Below are 23,936 nucleotides of genomic sequence, written 5' to 3'. Positions count from 1 at the left end.
GCCATTATTCCCCAAGGGACTTTGGGATCTGATAGAGAGATGGGCAGATGCAGAGGTATGCAGCCAGCTCCAGCTTGTCCTCATTCTCCTTCTCGCCTTGTCCAGTTCTTCCCAACAGCTGGTCCTGCTGACCAGCTGCAAGCCCAGCTCACCAACTTGACTGTGGAAGCACAGAGGTGGTAGACTCACAGAGGCAACAACTTTCTCTCCATGACAGTTCTACTTTGGTAACTGGACATGTTTATCAAGTTTCCCTGCAAGCTCTGACTTGTCTACTGAATAGTGCCTTAGGAAGTCTGATTAGGACTTATTCTCTGACCCCATGGCTCTTGTTCTTTACTTCTTTCAGAATTTTATTTTCCCAGCAACCCCTATAATTGGGTAATATGCAATTTTTATAATAAATTCCATCCTTTATTCTAACACATTCATTGTCACAGAGTGACTGAACTTTGGTAACATCATTCTGTGTCTTCTTAGCTTCCCCAGAACCAGAATTTCAGAAGCCACTGCTATCTAAGCCATTTTTTTTTTTCATAGCCATCCCAAGGGAAGACACTTGGGACATGAATCATCACTCAGAACTGAGGCTGAGAGGCAGGGCAAGCAGTCAACTTCCTTCCTAATTCAATAGGTGCTAATCCATTTATCTCTACTATAAGGGCATGCCTGCTTCAAGAGCTCAATTTGTTTTGCCCGCACTAGAGGATTGTGGACAAGAAGAAAATGAACACTTTCTAAGGCTGAAAAAGTAAAGCTTTCCCATGAGTAGCCCCAGGCTTAGGACTTAAGCTACGGTGGTAAGTTCAGCAGAGCAGGACCCACCAAGCCCCAAATTAAGGTGGGTAGTCACATGGCAACCTTGAGTTTCCCTGTGTCTTAGATCAGATTCTCCAGAAACAAACCCAGAGAAATTGAATAGAAGCAAGTTGTCCACTTAAGAGATGTTGGAAGACAACACTGAGATAGAAGTGGGGAAGTGAGGCAGGACAGGGCAGGCAGGCAATGAAGGGTTTGTTATTAAGTAAGTGACTGCTGTGGGTAACTGGAGCTTAATCCCACTGGGGCACTCTCAGACTAGTGTAGAAGGCACTGCATTATCCCACCTGGGGTCAATCCTTCCTTGGGAAGGAAGGGTGCTATATGAATTCTTGCCATATGCTTCTAACCTGCTCCACACACAGGCAGAAGACCTCAGCTTCCAGAGATGCAGATGCTGGCAGCTGAAGGTTGACCAGCCTGCATTAAAATGGTGAGGCCCTAGGGAATATTTAGAGAGGCACTAACAGCATCTAGTACTCTCTGCAACTCTAGGTTTTGTGCATATGGCTTAATGCTCAAACAGAAACCAGATCTTAGAAAAAGAAAAGCCTGGAAAAAATTTAAAAAATCTGTGCCCTGTGTTTTGTCCCTAGTCTCTCAGAAAGTGGTTGATGAGTCTTTGAATCTTAAATCCTGCAGACTAGAATATTTCCCATTCATATTCTTCTGGGTAATTTAGAGCAATGTGAGGTATATTGTATTTATTTGCTCAGTTTGTTTATTTCCTATTCTTCCTGGCTTTGCATCGCCTTCATACTTGATGGTCATTCCTAATTCCCCTTCTCTTGATCAAACATGTACCACTGGACCAGAGAGGGAAGAGGTTGGAGGTTGTTATGGGAGACTTCACAAGGTGAAATTTGATCGGCTGTGCCCTTTGGGTATGAATTTTAGCCTATTAGGCAAACTGATACCACAAGTACAAATTTGTATTTGGACATAAGTGAACATCTTAGAAAAATGGCCTTCCAGTTGCGGGTGCATTCTGTTCTTCATCTTTTTCCTGGATCCCTAAAAATGTCCCTATGCCAGAGAGCAAGGCTGGGCACCAAAGAAAGTTCAAGACCCTAGGTCCTCCTTCATGAAAGGCTTCCCCAGAGCCAGGCTTCAGGACTCAGAGTTGGAGTACCAAGTCCCCTGAGCCCTGCCCTGGCCCATCTCATCTCCTTAACATGAAAGTCCCTACACAGCAAAAGGCACTGACTGTTGGAGAGGAATGTTCAATGATATTCTTATCATCTCTCCATTCCTTCTACCAAATAGCCAAGTCACATTATGGGGAAGGGAATTAGAGGGTCATTTGTCATAGATACCAAGGAAGACAAGGGTTGGGAGGTATGGGAAAAGAAAAGGAGGACAAAAAGGGAGAAAAAAATGGAGAGATGGGTTTGAGTGCTTTTGGCTGCCCAGGCCTGTGAATCGGTTTTATCTTAATTTAGAGAAGACATCCCTGAAGCCTAGAGAGGTTAGGTGACTTCCCTAAGAGGTTAATACTTCCTAAGGTGACTTATCTTGTCAGTGGCAAAGCTCAAATTCAAATTCAAGTCTACTTATTCCAAAACCAATACTTTTGTTCTACTTCGCAACTCAACACAAGTTTAATACTCAGCAGGAATCTGGGTGGGGTGCAGCTTCCTACAGAGGTGAGGAGAACCCAATAAATGCAGCTAAACAAGGAACACTGATCACCTATTCGTCAACATAATTAATGATAACTAAATAATAAATTACACTTGGGAAATTACTATATACACACTATGCATGCCACTTAATCTTCAGAATAATAGTTCTCAATCCTGGTAGCACATTAGAATTACTTGAGGAGCTTTTAAACATAAGCTTGGCCTGTTATGTTTAACAGTTCTCCACCTTGCCCCACCCTGGATCAATTATATTAGAGCAGAGTTGGAATACAACAATATCAAGATATTTTAAAATCTCCCTAGGTGATTGTAATGAACAGCCAGGGTTAAGAACAATTGCTTAGAACGATTTAGCTTGGATAGAATGCCCTGGAGTGTTTCTGGGCTTCACTTTCAGAATTTATGATTCTGTAGATCCTGAGTGGGGACCACAATTTTGCATTTCTAACAAGTCCTCAAAATTAGTCCATTTTCACACTGTTATAAAGAACTACCTGCGACTTGATAATTTATAAACAAAAAAGGTTTAATTGACTCACAGTTATGTATGGCCAGGGAAGCCCCAGGAAACTTGCAATCATGACAGAAGGCAAAGGAGAAGCAAGCACCTTCTTCACAAGGTGGCAGGAGAGAGAGAGAGAGAAAGACAGAGAGAGAGAAAGAGAACTGCCAGTTTTAAGCCATCAGATCTAGTGAGAACTTCTTCACTATCATGAGAACAACATGAGGGAAACAGCTTGCATGGTCCAATCCCCTCCCACCAGGTCTCTCCCTTGATCCATGGGGATTACAATTCGAGATGAGATTTATGTGGGGCACAGAGCCAAACCATATCACCAAGTAACACTGATGCTGCTTGTCTCAGGGACCTCAGTTTGCGAACCATTGATTTAAAACAACTTTAAGGATGGTGTTATATAGTAATTACCGTTTTATATATAAGGCTTTGTGATGACCAAGCCAGAATTTGCACTCAGGTCTATGATCCATGCTTTTAAGTCTTGCTCTATTTGTTTCACCTTGTACACAAGCTGATCAGGCCTGACTTTGTTTGCCAAATGCTTCACTGAAAAGCAGCTACAGCAGGTTTCTAGCACTGTGTGAAAGTCTGCCTGGTGGGCTACATTAAGTCAGTTCCAAATTCTTGCCTAGTGGCAAGAAGAAAGGTGCACTAGAGATTACAAAGCTAATTTAGCTTCATTAATCAAGATAACATTAATTGCTCCAAACTTCTTAATGAAGGTCTGCTGATGCATACTAAAATATTTCATCCAAGACAACTCGCAGAACCTTCCTCCAGGGCCTGTGCTCCGAGTGGAAAAGCTCTTCTGGAATGGACTCAGGTGTTTGTATTGCCTGCCTATGTAACTAGGATGGTCCTTAGAAAGCACAATTCTTGTTCCGGAAGATCCCTGGGGGAGACCTCAGGTGCTTCAGTGAAGGGGGCTTTGGCCTGTGTGGAATTCAGGGATGGCCTTTCATGCTGATTTAAGTCTTGTATCAAAGTCAGAAGTTAAAGCCGAAGGGCATTGTAAATATATATAATTTTTGTCAATTAAAAAATAAATTTAATTTTTTGAAAAAGAAATAAAAGCCAAAGGATACCATAAGCAACTCAATTACAAATTGTTCTCTACAGCATTTTTTTTATTCCCATGGAGACGAATTTTGAGAGCTCAAGCACCCAAGTGATTGTACTTTCAACTTTAATCACATTTTCATTTGACTTCCTCCAAGATTCTTGGTGGAGGCTGACCTGTTTATGCACTCCTCCTCCCATATCCTCTCTTCATGTGGCTCTCTCCTTATAATGGTGGTTGTATTAGTTCATTTTCATGCTGCTGATAAAGATATACCTGAGACTGGGAAGAAAAAGAGGTGTAATTGTACTTACAGTTCCATATGGCTGGGGAGGTCTCAGAATCATGGCGAGAGGTGAAAGGCACTTCTTACATGGTGGCGGCAAGAGAAAAATGAGAAAGAAGCAAAAGCGGAACTCCCCTGATAAACCCATCAGATCTCGTGAGACTTATTCACTATCACTTGAATAGCACAAAAAAGACCAGCCCCCATGATTCAATTACCTCCCCCCTGGGTCCCTCCCACAACATGGGTGAATTCTGGGAGATACAATTCAAGTTGCGATTTGGGTGAGGACACAGCCAAACCATATCAGTGGTCATTTCATTTAGAAGAGGGTTATGGAGCTGGGATATCCTCGGTTAAGATTATTTCCCTATTCTGCTTTCTCCCTTTCATCTTCTCTGGCTCTATGATCTTTTTTTCAGGCCCAAACACACCAACAAGCTAAGAGTAAACATAGGAGACTGTATTATGTAGATTCTCAAAAAGCAGAGCCCAGGTGGGTTGTCATGCAAGTGATTAAGAGAGAGATTAATTCTTGTGAGAGTGAGGAAAGCAGGCAGGACAAGGAAAGAAGCTGGGCAGGTGTGTGAGTTCAGCTGAAGTCTAACCTCACCTTAATCCCATGGTGGGGAATCTGAAGCATGAATTACATCGCAGAGTTTTTCCTTCCTAAGGCAAGGGGGCCAGCCTTTTGTACCCTGTATCAGTTACTGATTGGCTGTAGGCCATTGACAGGAAGGGCGTAATATCCCAAGCATTTCCAGAAGTGGTGTCCTGTAGGCCATTGACAGGAAGGGTGTTAATATCCCAGGCATTTTCAGAAGTGGTGTCCAGTAGGCCAAGGTGGCAAGTCTCCGGGTAAAGGGGCAATTGTCCAACACTCCCAGTAGCTGGGTGATGCCAGATAAAGGGGACCAACAGCATCTACTGCAGGAACTTTGCAGAAGCAAGGAGACTCATCCCCATGTAAGTGTAACAAGTGCAACTAGGAGGTAGCTGATGTTTTCCTTCTGTGGCCTTTCTTTAGGGCTGCTCAGGGCCCTTGGTTGGCTTTTCCTCTTCTCTGTATTCATGTCTCTTCTGCAGCCTTTAGCTATGTGAATAACATTTTTTATTTTAAGTGTCTGCCTCCACATCAAGACCAAAAGCTCCTTAAGAGTTAGGACCCTGGGCCGGGCATGGTGGCTCTCGCTTGTAATCCCAGCACTTTGGGAGGCCAAGGTGGGCAGATCACCTGAGGTCGGGAGTTCGAGATCAGCCTGACCAACATGGAGAAACCCTGTCTCTACTAAAAATACAAAATTAGCTGGACATGGTGGCACATGCCTGCAATTCCAGCTACTCGGGAGGCTGAGGCAGGAGAATCGCTTGAACCCGGGAGGCAGAGGTTATGGTAAGCCGAGATCACGCCATTGCACTCCAGCCTGGGCAACAAGAGTGAAACTGCATCTCAAAAAAAAAAAAAAAAAAAAAAAGAGCTGACCCACTCATCTTTGCATCCCAAGACCTAGGGCATCACTGGGCACATGTAGGAGCCCTCTAGTTTGTTATTTGTAAGACCCAAAGCTTTCCTATGCCCTCCTTTTCCTTAACATTTCGCAGTCTAATCCCATCTAGGCCACTTTCAATAAAAAAGACAACAATCAAGACCTTTACATTATGATTTCTGATGCTTGGTAAGTATCTTAATGTAATTGCAACTGTGCAGAAATGAAATAAAGACATATAGTTCTCTCCAAGTAGATGAAAACACACAGGAGGCTTAGTCATTCTTGAACTCTTTTTGGTCCAAAGAAAGACCCACTTAATGGCTCTTTAAAGCAAGAGGCAAAAACCTGCACCGAAATAAGAGAGGGACTTGGACCATTATTCAAGGTACTAACTGGCACATTCAGAAATAGCATTTTGCATAGTGGAGTTAACAAGCTCCATAAGGAATAAACTAAATAAATAAATAAACTAAATAAGCTAACAAGGAATAAAAAACAGAATAGCGTTGGGATAGAAGTTCATTTCACAAAGCTGGTAATCTGTAAGTAGATATCACTATAGCATTATTATGATACGCAGAAATTAAAGTATATTCCAAAGTATATTCCAAAACAGCATCATCCAGTTTAACTAAAACGCTTTCCTTCCCATTTGTAACCATGTAAAGTTATCATCACAACACACTACAAGCAAGAAAATAGCCTGCACAAAAATGAAGCAAATATTTCAAAGGAAGAATGAATTAGATCAAGATGGGAGATTAAATACATGGTTTTGCCTAAAATTTTAAAAAATTACACAAAGCAAAATAAATTTGTTTGAGTGAAAATAGCTCCATCTATACAGTGTTTAAAAAAGGATTATGTGAGTATTGGAGGGGAATTCTCCCAGCTGCTTAGCCACTGTGACCATCTCTTCTAACATATATGATTGGTGAAAGCTGGGTGATTTGCCTAATTCTAGCACCATTTTCATTGTCTAGCAGGCCTTCCTCCAAAGACAAAAATTCCTCTTTGTTCCTGCCCTGAACAGATACCATGGCATCCTCAAGAGCTAGTGCACTGGACTAGAAAGAAAACTCTCCCTAGGTGGTGAGTAGAGGAAGAGAGCTGCAGTTGAGGGAATTTCTAAGGGATATAATTGGGGTAGGGAGCACTCAACAAGCCATGGAAGGATAATTCCTTTTTTAAAAAAGTTATTATTATTAGAGCTCCTGAGGCTTTGACCCAAGGATTGGCCCTTGGAAGAAAGCATGTGTTTCCTTTTCTTCCTTCAACATGACCACTCTTCTCCATCCAGTCCCTGATGTGGGCAGCATAACTAAGTCATTATTCTAAATTCTGACCCACAGCTTTAAATCTAGTGAAAAAGCTCCTTGATCCCGATAATCTGTCTAGTTTGGGGCATGGATGGGAAGGTGGTACGTTACTGGGAATATGTGAGAGGTTGAATCAGAGACTACATACTAGATGTCATTGGACACTTGGAACAGAACCCCGCCTAACTTTTTAATGAAATGTGGTCCACCTGACTGCTTCTGCCTCCAGCTTTTTATGACTGAGTCATTTGAATGCTTTCCTACCTGATGTCTTCCAAGAGAGGTGTTCCTTCCATACACTTAAGGGTACATGAACTGTGTTCATCTACATGTTTTTGGAAAAATCTAAACCATCTGGTAAACACATCTAGGTTTTTTTAGTTAATTTTTTTTTTGATGGAGTTTTGCTCTGTCACCCAGGCTGGAGAGCAGTGGCATGATTTTGGCTCACTGCAACCTCTGTCTCCTAGGTTCAAGCGATTCTCCTGCCTCAGCCTCTCTAGTAGCTGGGATTACAGATGCCCACCACCACGCCCAGCTGACTTTTGTATTTGTAGTAGAGACGGAGTTTCACCATGTTGGCCAGGCTGGTCTCGAACTCCTGACCTCAGGTAATCTGCCTGCCTCGGCCTCCCAAAGTGTTGGGATTACAGGTGTGAGCCACTGCACTTGGCCCCTAGTTAATTTTTAATTATTTTCTCAACTTTTGGTTTTTAAACAATTAAATGATAATTTATATATAATAAAATGCACAAATACAAGTGTACAGTTTTATTAGTTTTGACATGCGTTTACATCCCCATTGACCCAGCAAGTTCCCTTATGCCCCCCAACCTCCCGCTAGAGGCAACTACTGTTCTGATTTCTGTTACCACAGACAAGTTTGATCTCTTCTTGAACGTTATATAAATGGATACTCTTTTGTGTCTTGCTTTTAAAAATTCAACATAATTTCTCTGAGATTTGCCCTTGTTTCCGCATGTGTTAGCACATTCCTTTTTATTGCTGAGTGGTATTCCATTGCATGAACATTCTTGTCCTTTTGAGCATAATTGTTTCGATTTTTCTTCAGTAAATATCTAGGTTTGGAACTGTTGGATAATGGAGTACATGTAGTAAAGTCACTTCTTGTTCGGCAGGAAAGATGAGTGTCAATTATAGTAATTTAATAGGTACAGATATTGAAAGTCGTATGTTACAGAAACCTCAACCCCTTCTTAGAATCAAATTTAACTGTGATCTGTTCAACAGGAATATTAGCTATGTAAAGAGGCCAAACAACCACTTTGGGACAGCCAAGTAGAAGTGTCTAAAAAACTGATGACATATTGGTCTCCATTTCAGTAGCAGAGCAGGTACGACGGATGTGTGACCTGTGCAGTCACACCGGGCCTATGCTCGGAAGGCCCCCCATGCTTGGCTTAACATTCCACTGTTACCACTTTGAAATTTGTAATAGCTTTTGAACAAGGAACCACACATTTTTATTTTGCACTGAATACCAACAAATTCTGCATCTGGTCCTGCCCAGTAAACTGACCAGTGCCGGGGATGTAAATCTATGAGTAACCAGTATATATGTGGTTTCAGAAGCCAATGGAGTCAGTGAGTTTACATACAAAGAGGGTACGGAGTGAGAAGAATCTAGGGGCATTCTCAGAGGAAAGAAACCACCATTTAAAGGATGAGTAAAAGGACCACATAAAGGAGATGGGTATGAATATCCAGAGATATCAGTGGAGAAAGAAGCCATGGACACAGCATCAAGGCAGGTACAGGCACATGCAGAAAGGAGAACAAGCTGCAGACACCAGAGAAAGTTACTAGCAGCACATTACTCTTTCTGAACTCTCTGGACCGGTCTATGTTGTCAAAAGATAAAATTACAACAAATTTGGAGATCTTAATTGGCTTTTCTTTGTGATTCTAGAATCAGGCAACATCTCATTCTACAAAATAGAATGAATGTTAGAGGAGCTGAACAGAGAAGGTTGGTTTTGTAGACAGAAAAGGGCTAAGGAAGGCGGAAGCAGAAAACGAAAAGCAGGCTGGTCACTTCAAAGTGACTTTCCTTGTAAAGGGTAAAGCAGAGCAGGCTTCCCTATCATGCCAGATAAAACTGGCCTGTATGGGAATTTGGCTTTCTCTCTTTCTCTTCCTCAGAATGTCAGATAAACACTTAGTTTTGGCTTGGTGGCATTGAACTTCAGCAGCAGTAATTCTATTTTGATTTAGTCTGTTGGGCCTGGGGCAGGAGGGCAGTCCAAACTAATGGGTGCCTAGAAATTGTGTTTGACAATGTGGAGACTTCTATCAAAAACATATAAGGCGCTTTTCTCTGATTTTCCTCCCTCTCCTCCCCTTTCCCAGGACCCATATGCCCCTTCTACCCTCCTATCTTTCCTTTAGAGAGCTCAACTGTGAAGTAGTCACACAAAGTTCTGGCATTTGTGGTTATTCCTCTAAACTCCACTTTGAATAGTGGCAGCACGCCTTGATGGTCCAACCCAGATGGGATGGGATGCAGGGGTGGGGAGGGCTGAGAGGTGACAGTTTTAGGTTCTTTAGATTCTTGAGAGTAATATCTACAAGGTGAATAAATCTTTCTCTGTTTATCTTGGCCTCTTCTGATGTCACACTTTAAGCGTTATTATGGTAACAATATTTCCTTTTTTTAATGTAAAGTTTTATTTTTTCTAAGTTTTATTAGAGATGCTATGTTGCCCAGGCTAGTCTCAAACTCCTGGCCTTAGCCATCCTCTCATCTCAGCCTCCCAAGTCGCTATTATGGTAATCATGTTTCTATCTCCTTAAGATACACCTTTTCTCCAGACTAGCAAGATAGTGGGAGGAGAGAAAGGATAAAGGAAAAAGAAATCCCAATTTATCATACAAATCAAAGGAAGAGTGAGCATTAAAAGAAGGTGCTGGCTACCTGTGAGTCAACAGTAATATAAGGTCTAGAAAAGTATCCATCAGACTCTTCAATGTAACCATCAAGATTGACTTTTTTCCAGTTATCATGCAATAGATTGAAAAGACCAAGACTGGCCAGATTGTTTTTGTAAATTTACTGAAAGGCACAATGCAGCTGCTGAGGCTAGCAGGACTTCAGGGCAGGATTCTAAAGAAGAGAATCCCTGGAGAGGTGGGCCAGCATTCTGCAGTTGCTCTTGCCTTGGGTCTTTTGCCATTTCTAGGTCAGGAACATGATCCTGGGACTCTGAGTAGCTACTTTGGCAGACAGTTACTGTTATCAGCAGAGAAGCCAACACATTTTGGGGAAGTCTTGCAGAGCTAAAGAGACAAAAATTAGAGACATAGAGGGTTCAGTTTGTCGTAGAATAGGAGGCTGTGGAAAGAGATAAGATAAAAACGGTGAATATTCACTATGTTTTCAAGAAACTTGGCTCTCAAGGAAAGAGCAGAGACTGGTAGTAGCTTGAAGGGCATTCAGGAAAAAAATAAAGATGTAAAAGTGAGGGCCCTAGGGACTCAGACTAACTGATTTCAAGACTCACTATAAAGCCATGGTACTCAAGACAGTGTAGTATTGGTGAGAGAACATTGGAATAGACAAGAGTCCAGAAATAGACACGTGAACATATTCTACTGATTTTTGCAAAGATTCAAAAATAACTCAATGGAGAAAGGGCAATCATTTCAACAAATAATGCTGCAGCAATTGAACATCCATATGCAAAAAAGTAAACCTGATCCATATCTTGCACAATACAGAAAACTTAACTTGAAAGGCCTGGATATAAAACCTAAAACAAACTTAACAAAATCCAGAATGTTTTGTCATTTTGTGTGAGGCAAAGATTTCTTAGGATATACAAATCACAAACCTTATGGTTTTAAGAAAAAATTAATAAATTGGACTTGATCAAAATTTTAAAAGATTTGAAGACACTTCACCCAGAGAAGATAAATGACAAATTAGCTCATGAAAATGGGTTCAAAATTATTAATCATTATGAAATAAAAAAATAAAACTACAAAGAGATACCACTACATCTCCTTTAGAGGAGACTAAAATAAAAAATGCTGACATACTAAAAACTACTGAATCCTATACTTTAAAAGAGTACATTTTATGGTATGTGAATTACATCTTAATAAAACTGTTACTTTAAAAAACCAATAGCATCAAGTGTTGGCATGGATACAGAGCAACAAGAATCCTCATACATTGCTGGTGCAAGTACTAAATGTCACAACTACTCAGAAAACAGTTTGGCAGTTTCTTAAAAAAGTAAACATAGACTTAGCATACAACCCAGTAATCCCACTCCTAGATATTAATCCAAGATAAATAAAAGCATATGTTCCCACATAAAAACTGCATGCTAATATTTATGATGGCTTGTTGTGATAGGCACACAACAAATGGCTCTCCAAAGATGTTCATGCCCTAATCCCCAGAATCTATGAATACAATACATTATATTGCAAAAGGGACTTTGCAGATGTGATGAAAGTTACAGACCTTGAGATAAGTGATTATCCTGAATTATTCCTCTGGGCCCAATCTAATCACACGAGTTCTTAAAGGTGGAGAACTGTATCTGGCTAGGATAGAGTGATGAGACTAAAGAAGATGGAGGAAGCATGAGAGGGAATTGACCAGCTATTGCTGGTTTTAAGATCAAGAAAGAAGACCATGAGCTGGGAACAGCCTTCACCAATCAGCTAGCAAAGATATAAGGATCTCAGAGCCACAGCCACAGGGAATTCTGCCAACCTAATAAGCAGAAAGGAATTCTCCCCTGGAGCCTGCAGAAAGGGCCACTGCCTTCTGATACCCTGATTTTAGTGCAGCAAGACTACCAGACCTCTGAATCACAGAACTGTAAAATAATATGTTTGTATTGTTTTAAGCCACTAAGTTTGTTTTTTAACTAAGTTGTAGAAATTGATAAATAGTTTTATTCATAAATACTCCAAAGTAAAAATTGGTCAAATATTCATCAATATTCATTTCCACACTCATGTAGTGGAGTACTACTCACAAAATAAAAAGGAACAAATTGTTGATACATAAAACAACATGGATGAACTTTAAATGCATGCTGCTAGTGAAAGAAGCCAGACTCAAAAGGCTGCATACTATATGACTCCATTTCAGTGACATTCTAGAGAAGGTGTACTATGGGAATAGAGATCAGATCAGTGGTTACCAGGGCTGGGGGTCGGGGATTGACTGCAAAGGGGCATGAGGGAACTTTTTGGTGTAAAGGAACTGTTCTGTATCATGAGTTTGGTGGTGGTTTCATGATGGCATGCATTGTTAGAACTCCTCAAGGTGTACACTTAAAAGGATGGTGATTTTTGTTGAATAAATTATATTTAAATAAATTTGGATTTTTTGAAAAAGTGAGGGACTTAAATGATTTTTATGTCAAATGGGAAGATTCAGGAGACGTGGGAAGATTGATGATCCAGGTAAGGTTCTTTGACAGTAAGGACCTTAAAGAGACAAACAAAGGGATAAACACATCTCGTTTTTCCCTTTCTGAAATTCTATCCTTTTATTTTTTTCTTAAACAAACATTTTCTGGAAAATTGCTATTAACAAGTCATGATGGTGGGTATTGGAGATTCAGAGAGGAAAAAGAAATGAAACTAAATAAGTGACAATATAACATATTCTCTCTGAGATGGAGGAGGAACCCTCTTAGGGGCCTCCCAGACTCCCTCAGGTATGGAAATAAATGAAAATATTGAGTTTCTTCGACAGAAATTCCAGGCACCCAGGTAGCCCTGAGAAGTAAATGAGCAACCTGATAAATAAGAAGGTAATAGTAGCTTAAAACACTAGCTAAGGAAATTAGAGCCATAAGATGTTTGGTTCCCTATAGAAGCCAAAGATAACATTTTACCATATGTTTCTGAGTTGTTTTTTCAGAAACCCAGACACCCTCCATGTGGATCCACAGTTCTGAAGACCTCAGATAAGGGGGAACTGAAGACTGAATTCTGACCACTTTGTCCTCTGTTCTAAAGATCTTCCTGAGGGTCCTGGAAAAAGACATGCCAATGGGCTAGACCTTAACATTCCTTTCTGCCAACCCTAAGTTTTTAGACAAAGCTTCACCTCCTTAACCAATTGCAAATCAGAGAGTCTTTGAACCAGATTCTGCCCCTCCCAAATCTCATGTCTTTCTCACATTTCAAAACACAATCATGCCTTCCCAACAGTCCACCAAAGTCTTAATTCATTCTAGCATTAACTTAAAAGTCCAAGTCCAAAGTCTCATCTGAGATGAGGCAAATCTCTCCTGCCTCTGAGTCTGTAAAATTAAAAAAAAAATATGAGTTAGTTACTTCCAAGATCTAATGGGGGTACAGGCATTAGGTAAATGTTCCCATTCCAAAAAGGAGAAATTGGCCAAAACAAAGGGGCTAAAGGCCCCATGCAAGTCTGAAACCTGGCAAGGCAATCATTACATTTGAAAGCTCCAAAATAATCTCCTTTGACTTCATGTCTCATATCCAGGACACTGATGCAAGGGGTAGGCTTCCAAAGCCTTGGGCAGCTCCACCCTTGTGGCTCTTCAGGGCTCAGCTCCCATGGCTGCTCTCAAGGGCTGGTGTTGAGTGCCTGTGGATTTTCCAGATACACACAAGCTGTCAGTGGATCTACTATTCTGGGGTCTGGAGGATAGTGGCCCTCTTCTTACAGCTCCACTAGGCAGTGCCCCAGTGGGGACTCTGTGTAGGGGCTCCAACCCCACATTTCCCCTCTGCACTGTCCTAGTAGAAGTTTTCCATGAGGACTCTGCCCCTGAAGCTGAATTCTGTCTGGACATCCAGGTGTTTTCATATATCTTCTGAAATCTAGGCAGAGGCTCCCAAGCCTCAGCTCTTGCCCTCTGCACACACACAGGCTTAACACCACATGGAAGCCTTGGTGGCTTCCAGCTTGCACTCTCTGGAGCAGTGGCCTGAGATGTATCTGGGGCCCTTTTAGCCATGGCTGGAGCTGGAGTGGCTGGGATGCAGTGTTCCATGTTCTGAGACTGCACAGAGCAGCAGGGCCCTGGGTCTGGCCCATGAAACCATTTTTTGCTCCTAGACCTCCAGGCCAGTGATGGGAGGGGCTTCCACGAAGGTCTCTGAAATGCCTTGGAGGCATTTTCCCCACTGTCTTGGCTATTAACATTCAGCTCCTTTTTATGTATGCAAATTTATGCAGCTGGCTTGAATTCCTCCCCAGAAAATGGGTTTTTCTTTTCTACCACATGGCCAGGCTGCAAATTTGTCAAGCTTTTGTGCTCTGCTTCCCTTTTTAAAATATGAGTTCCAGTTTCAGGTATTCTTTTTGTTCATGCATATGAGCATATACTGTTATAAGCAGCCAGGCCACATCTTGAATGCTTTGCTGCTTAGAAATGTCTTCCACCTCCATCCTGGGTGACAGAGCAAGACTGTCTCAAAAAAAAAGAAAAATGAAATGTCTTCCACTAGATAGCCTAAATCATCTCTCAAGTTCAAAGTTCCACAGATTTCTAGAGCAGGAGCCCAGTGCCGCCAGTCTCTTTGCTAAAGCATAGCAAGAGTGACCCTTACTCCAGTTCTCAATAAATTCCTCATCTCCACTTGATACTACCTCAGGCTAGACTTCACTGTTCCTATCACTATGAGCATTTTGGTCACGACAATTTAACAAATCTCTAGGAAGTTCCAAACTTTCCCACATCTTCCTGTCTTCTTTTGAGCTCTCCAAACTGTTCCAACCTCTGCCCATTACTTAGTTCTAAAGTCACTTCCACATTTTCATATCTTTGTAGCAATGCCCCACTTCTCTGGTACCAGTTTTCTATATTAGTTCATCCTCACACTGCTACAAAGACATACCTGAGACTGGGCTGGGCGTGGTGGCTCACGCCGGTAATCCTAACACTTTGGGAGGCTGAGATGGGCCGATCACAAGGTCAGGAGATTGAGACAATCCTGGCTAACACGGTGAAACCCTGTCTCTACTAAAAATACAAAAAATTAGCCGGGCATGGTGGTGGACACCTGTAGTCCCAGCTACTTGGGAGGCTGGGGCAGGAGAATGGCGTGAACCCAGGAGGTGGGGTTTGCAGTGAGCTGAGATCATGCCACTGCACTACAGCCTGGGCGACAGAGGGAGACTCTGTCTCAAAAAAAAAAAAAAAAAAAAAAAAGACATACCTAAGACTGGATAATTTATAAAGAAGAGAGGTTTAATTGACTCACAGTTCTGCGTGACTGGGGAGGTCTCAGGAAACTTACAATCATGATGGAAGGCGAAGGGGAAACAAGGCACATCTTCACATGGCCAGAGCAGGAGGAAGAGAGAGAGAAAAGGGGGAGGTGCTACACAATTTCAAACAATCAGATCTCGTGAGAACTCTATCATGAGAACGCCAAGGGGAAAGTTGGCCCCTATGATTCAATCACCTCCCACCTGGCCCCTCTTCCAACACTGGGAATTGCAATTCAACATGAAATTTGGGTGGGGACCCAGAGCCAAACCATATCAGAAGGTCTTAAGTCATCATCTACGGCAGGTGCTTGTGTTGGCCAGCGTATATTGCCCAAACACTCACCACCTCAGTGTATGCACATAAGATTTGTAACTGGCAGCGCCTGTCTGTCTTTGCTGAGAGCTTTTTCTTGTCTCCAGAATCCACTTTGTCGGCCTACAGGAGGTGAGCCAGAAGCACTGGGGCTTTAATACCCCCAGGAGCAGCCGTCAACCCATGATTGACAGGAACTGGTATAGAAACATCCTATAACCCCTTTGTTTTCAAGTAGAATAAATCTCAGGCCTGAGTTCTACACTGGCTCCCAGTGTTCCTGGTGGGATTAAGCTTCAGCTACCCATAGTGGTAACTTGCTTGATGGTACATCCTTGCCTGTCTGCTTTCCCTTCCCTGTCTCACCTCCCCACTACCCTTCGGGTGTTTTCTTCACCTCCCAATTAAACCACTTGCTCTTCAAGTTCTGTGTCAGGATCTGCTTCTGCAAAAAGCCAAATGAAAACTCTCCCATATACAAATCCAAAGCAGGTTATTGTCCTTCAAATTATTGTTTCTTTAGAGCACTTATCTCAATATAAAATTATTGTGTTTACTTGTTTATTGTCTATCTCCCAAACAAGGTTAAACTCCATGAGTTTAGCCTGCGTCTATATTCCTCCAGGCGATGTCCTCAGAACAACTGGCAAACCTTTGCACAAAGCAGGAACTCAATAAATGATTGTCAATTAGGTGAATAAATGAGTGAATTCTAAGGAAATTGATTCAAAACTAACAGATGTACAGCCTATTTACTGAATTGTGTTTCAAGGAACACACACACACAAGTGTGTACAAGCTTATCTGATATGCAAGAATATCCTCCAGTTAAAATGGAAGCTGAGGCTGGCTGATTCTAGAGCATGTGCTCTGAACACCATAGTGACATTTTTTTTTCATTTGAAAAACAAAGTTATTTCCTACCACAGAGGTGTGTTGGAAGCATTGCATTACTGTGTATGAGATATGGCTTTTAAAAGCATAAAACAATCCCACCTCTGGCAGATGCTGTTCACATCCATGCATGTGAAAATGGAAGTACATGACCCATGTCCTTGTCAAAGGTCAAGGGTATCCCCAAGGACATGACATCTGCAACCACAATCAGCTTTCTTACATAGTTCCCTATTTATATTAGTAAAATACAGTGTTGCCACATGTGTACATTTCTGTAGATAAAGCTAAAATATATTTTTTTCCTAACTGCTAGAACAAAAGATTTTCTTAAATGAGGAAACCATATAATATCTTCAGTTGCTGTGATTTAGTCAGTGAGATGTTTTTAGGATGCTGGTGAGGTGGTTTTGAAAGTCATACTGTTTAAAGACAAATTTGGGTACTGTGAAAGCAAATATGGAGCAAGCTGAGATATGAAGTCACAGGCATGGATGGATGAAACTTGCAGAGGTGTCAAGAGAAAAAGCCTATCTCAGACCACTGGCTGGCTGGCTTCCAGCTTGGCTCTCCAGGTTCTTCTTTCCTTTCAGGATCCCAAATAACAAACGCTCCCCTCCTTGCTTCATTTAGGGCAATTTTCACTCTGTTTCTTAACACCTGCCAACATCCATACCCACAGGACTTCCTCCCTTAAGTGGCTCTCTCTTTTTTTTTTTTTTTTTTGAGATGGAGTCTTGCTCTGTCACCCAGGCTGGAGTGCAGTGGTATGATCTCGGCTCACTGCAAGCTCTGCCTCCCAGGTTCATGCCATTCTCCTGCCTCAGCCTCCCGAGTAGCTGGGACTACAGGTACCCACCACCACGCCTGGCTAATTTTTTGGTATTTTTAGTAGAGATGGGGTTTCACCATGTTAGCCAGGATGGTCTTGATCTCCTGACCTCGTGATCCGCCCACCTCGGCCTCCCAAAGTGTTGGGATTACAGGCGTGAGCCACTGCGCCCGGCAAAGTGGCTCTCTTAAGTTGGGTTTGTCAAGAGCAGAGTCTGAGACAGGGATGCATGTACACAGTATTTACTAAGAATGTGCTCATGGGAAATTTGAGAGGAAAAGAGAGAATCAAGATAAAGTGGGGGAAGGAGCTGAGCAGGAATATGATCACAGCTGGAGTTGAGCTTCAGCCTGCTCCCATGGGACTTGGGATATAAATTGGCCCCACTTTGAGACAAGAAGCCAGCCAATTTGAACTGCTGTGTCAATCCGTCATTGCCTTTGACTGCCTTGGGGCAGAGGGTTGTAAGCTCCTGGCAAGGCCCTCTGGCTAAGGACATCATTTAAAGAAAGGACAGTTGTGTGCCATTAGCAGCCCATACTCACAGGACCTGGGAAATGCAGCACCAGCTGAGTAATGGGATCTGAGCAAGTACCACAAAGAGCCACAACAGTGGGTTATGGAGTCATTTTGTAAGACAGAGGCATTGGAGGTGACTTCGGTCTTGGCACTTCCAATGTGCTCATTTGGAATTATACACCCGCACCTCCCCCCACCCCCACACACACCTTTTACACGCCTGTTGATGACTGGATTTAAAGCAATGATTATTTTACTTCTCTCTTTAGGGAGAATCCTCAGCCATCTTTCCTCTATACCAACTTCCATAATCATGCATTTTTCATTCATATCAAAGACAAAACAAAAACAGCCTGGAACTTAGGTCTTACCACATCCCATCATAGCTAATGTCAGGTGGGTGCTTTCTATATGCCAGCCACTGATCTAAGATCTCTATGTGTGTTACCCTATTTAGCTCTTATACAAATGGGGGAAGTGTTACTAGTATCAATGTAAACTGCTCTGGAGCATAGAAAAAAGAAATAAGACTTTCAAACTCTTTTTTTGAAGCCAATATTACTCAGATAACAAAGCCTAACAAGGAAGGAAGGAAAGAAGGAAGGAAGACAGGCAAGCTTTAAACTAATCTTGTTTATAAATAGCGACAGGCAAGAATGATGTAAGAATACTTATTATCACTATAATTACATAAAAATATATTTAATATAGCTAATACCCAATATAATGAAACAAGATAAAGAACAACAGGTATAAATATTGGACTACTAGAAAGACATAGACAAAAATATTAGTATGTGTGGATGATACAATATTATCATCCATGAACCTATCTAATAATATACAATATTACACCCAAGAAGCTAAGAGGTCCATTGTATTTTAAAACTCAGTGACCATATTTTTTCCTCCAAGGCATTTTTCTCTGATGTAGAATATCACTGAGTGTATAAAGTAAAGATGCATCTTAGAAAAAGTCAAATTCATAGGAAACCTTTTTTCTGATACCTCAGATTGGTCTGCTTTCTTTTAATTGCTAACCCTTTTTTACATGTGGTTTTTCTCAGTTTGTTTATTCACAAAAGGGACCCATCTAGGTGTGTCCAATATTGACAGTTGAGAAAATTCTGCCGTGACTCAGGCGGGACCATGTTGTCATATTTAGTTCCAGAGATAAACTTTATATTTACAGTGGCTTAATATTGTTGTATTGGGGTCTTTGGAGGCTAACCAGTGAAGAAAGGAAGCCATCAGCTCAAGAGCTGCATGAAAGAAAAATTGATCAGTGTTCTGAAATGTTGTTACTCAAACTCAAGTTGACTGGGTTATTCTTCCCTTTTCAAACTATTTCTGTGATGATGGCTATTTTAGATGAATTTGTATGTTAGTAAAATATAGTGTTGCCACATGTGTACCTCTCTGTAGATAGAACCAGAAAATAGTTTTTTTGAACTGCTAGAATATTTTTTTAAAAAGGAAGAAATAATTACTTGCTATGATTTTGGTGGTAATGTCAACTCTCTAACACATTAAATTGTAAAGATTTTAAAGGCAATATGCATCTCAGCTGAGAATCCTAAAGTAGGAATAAACAGAAGGAGTGTGGGATGGTAAGGAAGCAAATAATCTTGCAAAGTATTTTCAACTCTCAAAAAATAAACTTGAAGCAGTAAGCTGTGCCACAACAGGAAATATTAGAGCTACACCAAATGCTCATTAAACATATCATCAACTGCTCTGAACAAAGCTGGGATTTACTTTCTGGGAAGCAGTGATATTTCCAGAAAATAAAAATGTAAATATCATTTTTACCTATTAACTCTAATTTGAGAATTACAAACTAATTACAAAAATAGAAAAGATCAGAAGAAAAAGTATCAGAGTGCAAGTCCATTTTCCTAGTTCTACACTTGTCTTTGTGAGCCAAGAAAAGTTACTTAACTTTCTGAGCCTAGGCTTTGAAATGGAAGCACTAATAATAGTACTGTAGTGATAGACTATTGTTAAGGTGAATAAAACAAGGGAGTAGATATAGTACACCACCTTTTTGCAAGAGAAATAATGAGAGAAGACATTGTATGTGTACCTGCTCATTTTTGAAAAAGTACATACAGGAAGGACAAACCAAAAACGAACAAAATTGGTTACCTCAAGGATATGAATGGGAATGGGGTAGAAGGGTCGGGGAGCATGAGGCAATACTTCTCTGATTAGTTGGTTTGCTGTAATTTCGTCTTTGTAGTAGTGTTTGTGTTTTATAGAAATAAAAAATAAGATTAAAATATCTACAAGGATGAGAGAGGAGACCCTATAATGAATGCAAACAAAAAGAAATATATCTAACTGTATTCCAAATGATAGCATCATTAAACTAAAGGTGAAAATAAAAAGAACTCACCCAAGTAACTTTTTAAACACAGTATTTTAACTATATGCCTTCAGAGTAAGCTAAAAAAGAACTGTAAAGAAATACCGAACTATAGTTAGTAAAGTTTGTTTTTTTTCCCCATAGTGGTATGTGTTAGCAATTCTAAAACTACTTTTTATGCATTGTAATTTTGAGATAATAAGTAAATATATTGAGAATGAGGAAGCTAAAATGAAATCTGTGGTGCTGGATTGAAATTGAAAGTACTGGCACAAACTCATGATATATAACATAGAGACAGATAGACTGACAAATAGAAATGTGTGGACATTTACATGTACATACAATCTTTTCCAGCTCTATCCAGTGAGAGTCTAGAAGCCATGACAAAGTATTAATAGTAGCAGTGAGCACACCAACTGCCCAGATCTTGGTTTCTAAATGCCATTCTCTAATAAAAGAAACCAATGGTCCTTGGAAAATGGTTTGTTGCACAACAGGAGCTGGGATAATACAAGATGACCTCTGAACGTGTTGTGTCAGACAGTGAAAGGATGCTCAAAACTGATAGAGACATGATAAACAGACATGAGAGCTAACTTAAAAGAGCATGATGGGCTAATTATGGTACAATTTGAGTACCAAATAAAATAATGACAATAATCAATTAGAACATGCTGAATTAAAAGATACAGTGATACCCCAAAATAGAAACATAGGAGAAAAAAAAACCTTGCGTTTTATAGAAAAACACTAGCTAATAGATGTAGAAAGAATAATAATAGGGAAAATCATTTTACAACTCCAATGTAATAATTGATTTTGGCAAGAATTATCAGTGGATGCTAACACCAGTAGGTAAAAACTTTTGGGGAAACAACACATTCACATGGTTTCCAATTATCTCCTTTTTTTCCTATAAGTGATTTCTCAATTGCAAAAGAGAAAGTTACCTCTTCAATGAGGGATGTCAAAAAATTACTTTTGCTTAAGAAAGTTACCTATAGCAACTAAGAGCAAATAGCATACTTAAAGAGAAAGAATAAGATATACAGGTCAACTCTCTAATGTTCAAGATTATTATACAGACCATTGCCATTGCAATAACACAATAAATAGTTATAAGATGTAAATATTTTTCTGAATAGGTTAAGCTATCTGTGGATGTCATTGTGCCTAGATATTCAAGATAATCAGAAGACAGAAGATAAAAGGTTGATAAATTTGAAAACACCAAAATTCAAATTTCTTGAATAAGTTGGATTATAACTCAAAGAATAAAGCAAATATTTATAAAGCTATGCCAACACAAACGAGCAATTTAATGAATAAATAATAGAGAAGGGATAAAATGTCTTTACAAAAAAAATCAAATAAATATAGATTTTTCTCCCTGATCCAGGAAGTGAAGCTCAATTTCCTTCTTCTTAAGTGTGGGCTACATTGAATGACTTACTTCTGACATATAGAGAATGAAAAGGTGAAAACAGTGACTTTAAGCAGAGAAATCTGGCAGACATTACCTTAACCAAATGATCAAGGTTAACATCACCAGTTATCACATCGCATCTGAGGGTACATAATATCAACATGACTATAAGTCATGATGTGATGAGGAGACATCTTCACCTCTGTCATGATCTTCCCCCAAATCCGTAACATCAGTCTAATCATGAGAAAATATCAGACAAACCCAAATTGAGGAACATTCTACAAAATACCTGACAAGTACTGTTCAAAAGTGTCAAGGTCATGAAAACAAGGAGACACTAAAAATTGTCAGATTATAGGAGAAAAATAAAACATGATGACCATATGTAACATGGTATGCTAGATGAAATCTTGGAACAGAGAAAGTACATTAGTGTGAAAACTGAAGAAATTCAAATAAAATCTGTAAATTAGTTAATAGTATTGTGAGAAATGTTAATTTCTTACTTTTGACAAATGTTTATATAATATGTTAACATTAGGAGAAGCTAGGTTAAGAGTACACAGGAAGTCTCTTGCCATCTTTGCAATTTTTCTATATTATTTGAAGATAAAAGTTTTTTAACAAGCTTGATAATGATACAAATTACTTGGATAAAATGTTGTACTAGAAAACACCACCACAAAGATAATACAGTGACAGAATTGAAAGAAAATATTTACAATATGCACTGTAATAATGTAATCACATAATGTAATATCTAATGTAAAGTTATAAACATTACATAATATTAACAATTATATGTATGTAATCAAAATATATAAAGAGCTTCCACAAATCAATTAGAGAAAAGCAAACAATCTAGTACACTGGACAAAGTTTATAAACTTGGAAACAAACACAGAGAGAAGTATCTATGACCAATATTTCTATGAGGTTTTGAAAAATCAGAAAAACGCAAATCAAAACAAAAAGATAACATCAGACTAGCAAATAATTAAAGGAATGCTAATAATGGAGATCTGGGGGCATGGGAACTGAAATAGCCAGTGGGGATGTAAATTAGTGCAACATTTTTAGAAGGTAATTAAAATATCTATCAGGATATTAACATGGAATATTCCATATTCAACAATTGAACAATTAGGAATACAGTCTAGAGGAATGCTCTAACTCTTGAAAAGAATAGATGTACAGGATGCTAATTAAAAGTTTGGTTCAGACAATTGAAAACAATCTAAATGTCCATAAAAGGGAAAATATTATTTGGGAAATTGAAAACAATCTAAATGTCTATAAAAAGGAAAATTTAAAATAAGAACATGAGTATATGGAATACTACGCAACTCTTAAAAGTAGAGAAGAGATGGTAGATTAGAAATATAAATAGATACATACATACATATATAAAAGAGTTTCTGTTATCTTTAACATAATTACTGTCCCTGTAATTTCAGAAATAAGCAAGGACAGTAAGTCAGACAAATAAAGTACTTATTTTCTGACAATTTATTTGACCAAGATTGATATATTTTGAGATCCTTAGTACATAAAACCTATTTATTTTATATATATTTTTTGAAACAGGGTATTGCCCTGTCACCCAGTCTAGAGTGCAGTGGCATAATAATAGGTTACTGCAGCCTCAACCTCTCAGGCTCAAGTGATCTCCCCACCTCAGCCTCCTGAGCAGCTGGGACTACAGGCATGTGCCACCATGCCCCCTAATTTTTGTATTTTTTGTAGAGATGGAGTTTCACTGTGTCACCCAGGTACCAAACTTCTCAGCTCAAGCTCTCCATCCGCCCACCTCGAAAACCTATTCTTTATAAGTATCTGATCTGGTCCATGTTAACTCCAAGACACAAGAGCAGTGTCTTCTTGTCTTTGAGAATCTTTTTTTTTTTTTTTCTTTAAGACAGGGTCTCACTCCATCACCCAGGCCAGGCTGGAGTGTAGTGGCACAATCATATGCAGCCTTGACCTTCTGGATTTTTAGGTTCAAGCGATCCTCCTGCCTCAGCCTCCTGAATAGCTAGGACTACAGCTGCATGCCACCATGCCCAGCTAATTTTTAAATTTTTTGTAGAGAGGCAGTCTATGTTGCCTAGGCTGGTCTTGAACTCCTGGCCTCAAGCAATTTTCCTGCCTTGACCTCCCAAAGCGCTGGGATTACAGGTGTGAGCCATCGCACCTAGC

The sequence above is a fragment of the Symphalangus syndactylus genome, chromosome 1 (genome assembly GCF_028878055.3).
Source record: "Symphalangus syndactylus isolate Jambi chromosome 1, NHGRI_mSymSyn1-v2.1_pri, whole genome shotgun sequence".
NCBI classification, from domain to species: Eukaryota; Metazoa; Chordata; class Mammalia; order Primates; family Hylobatidae; genus Symphalangus; species Symphalangus syndactylus.
This window is presented reverse-complemented; position numbering follows the sequence as displayed.